Raw genomic sequence first — 2,208 nt, forward strand, 5'->3', positions numbered from 1 at the left:
ACAAAGAGCCAGGTGGCCTTTTGAGAATCATAACAGTTTGTTCTGAACTTTGCCATATAGTTTGACACATTTTTGTAGCATAACAGTTCTTGCATTTAACATAATACATATTTTGTGAGGCACTGCATTGTCCTTGAATAGGTACAGACAATAAACCATAGGGATTTAATACATATGCTGTGAGATAGAATTCCTTATGAAAGTAAATATTAAGATGGGTGACATTTGTAAACTTACTATATTGAAAATCAGCAAAAGGCTCCTGAGTCAGATTTATTTTTTTATATTTCAGGAGGTCCTGGAGCCATTTAACCTTGTCTCTTATTACTCCCAATTGGTTTGCATAGAAATATTATTCTACCCTGAATGAGTCTGCAGGACAATAGATGCCAGGGAGTCAATTGATTTTGTAAATTCAGTACCAAATTGGTGATCTGTTGGATATCTGCAATAACCTGTTCTGATGATGTTTATAGTGAATAGAGGGTCCTTATCCTGTTGCTCCTGTGCCAATCCCAGTGGATGTTCTTAGCCCTATGCGTAAGGTAATAATTTGTTGGGGGGGGGGGGGTTCTCCCATCTGGTGTTTACTGTTATTGGAATGGTTAGGCTTTGGTTGTGAGGAAAGTTGTCAGTTTGAGGAGTAAGGAAGGTTAAGGCCACTGGACAGGCCCAAGCCATGGTCTCTCAGAAACTCATTCTAGGAGGCCAGAGATCCTTGAAGATCTATATCAATCTAATATAGGCAGGAATAGTTATGAGCCTTGCCAAGGGGGAAAAAAACCTCACAATTTAGGGGGGTATCAGTGCTATGGGACTGATACAAGTGTACATCTTAAGTTCTACTTAAAAGAATAATCATTTTTCTTCTAAAATGCCCAGGTATGGCTTTATTTTTGTTATAACTGTTTTTTGCTAGGTGTTTAAGATCAAGTTTGTCAAACTGACTTCTGTTCCTATTTGCTGTTAAGAGTCAGCTGAGTTCCCATTGGGGTTACTCTTGGAGAACTTGAGAGCAGCTTCTTAGCTCTTTTAGTGCCATCTGACAGATAGGGTTTCCTTGATGAGGTGGCTTCCCTTGAAAGCATTAAGGATGTTTCACTTCTTCAATGACTTGCCTCATTGCCAGCAGGTGCACTGATTGGCTTTCAGTTATCCAGTGGTCTCATTAATCTCCCTGATTGACAGATTATGTGGCTCAGAATTGCAAAGCTCTTTAGAGAAGTTTTCTAGTTCCCTGGGTTTAGGCTGACTCAGAGGGCAGGAGCCAAATACAGTTTTGTTTTTTTTTCCCCTTTGTTAGCCTGAATCTTTAAGCCTTGGCCTTAAACATCCAGCAAGCCAGTCTCACCAGTCTTAGAGTAAGAGAACTGGGTTTTAACTTTAATGTCTATAACCTTACAGTTATTTACCCCTTCTAAATTGGGGTCTGTGTTATCCTATCTGTCCTGTAGGTGGTGGTTTATTATCTTAAATTAATCTAGGTTGTTTGTTCTTGAGGCAGTACTTTTGCAAAACATTAACAGGTAACAGCTATAGAGTTTTACAAGGAAAATAAAAAATGTAGTTAACAAGAGTAAAGCATATTCAGTTGTGTAATAGCTATCTTGATTTTTGGCTCAGCTATACATTATATGCCTTGTTTTAGATTACAGTCATTCTGTAGCAAAAATTAATCTTTTAAGCACAACAAGGTGCTGAAGTCTGGCTTATTCTGGAGCCATTTTAACATGGAGTAAGGTGGGAAGCAGTGCCTTACCCCAGGTAAGGTGGGGCTCTTCACAGTTAACATAATACAACATTACACCTGAAACTTGAACCAAAGACAGGCTAAGAGAGCTTTTAACTTTCTTTTTGTGGAAAAAGTGGCAGAATGTGTGGAGACAAGTGCATGGAATACTGCATACATGGCATATGTTAAGGGCATCTGAGTGGCAGGCAACTCCCCTCATGGTAGGCACGTGAGCAGCAGGCCACTTACCCTGTAGGTGCAGTCCTGGGCATGAGATCAAGTTGTGCAGTCCCTGTGTTTGCTCCATAGCCCACTCCTCGATTGGTTGCTACAAGGACAGTTAGCAGAAATTGCATTGGTGGTTTCCTGTAATCTGCTTAGCTACTGCCTGAGTATATATACATAGTAACTGTGCAATAAAGTTAGATCTGCTTCCTGTTTGGTCTCTGGAAGTCTTGATTAGTGACTCTGCAGTC

The sequence above is a fragment of the Callospermophilus lateralis genome, chromosome 2 (genome assembly GCF_048772815.1).
Source record: "Callospermophilus lateralis isolate mCalLat2 chromosome 2, mCalLat2.hap1, whole genome shotgun sequence".
NCBI classification, from domain to species: domain Eukaryota; kingdom Metazoa; phylum Chordata; class Mammalia; order Rodentia; family Sciuridae; genus Callospermophilus; species Callospermophilus lateralis.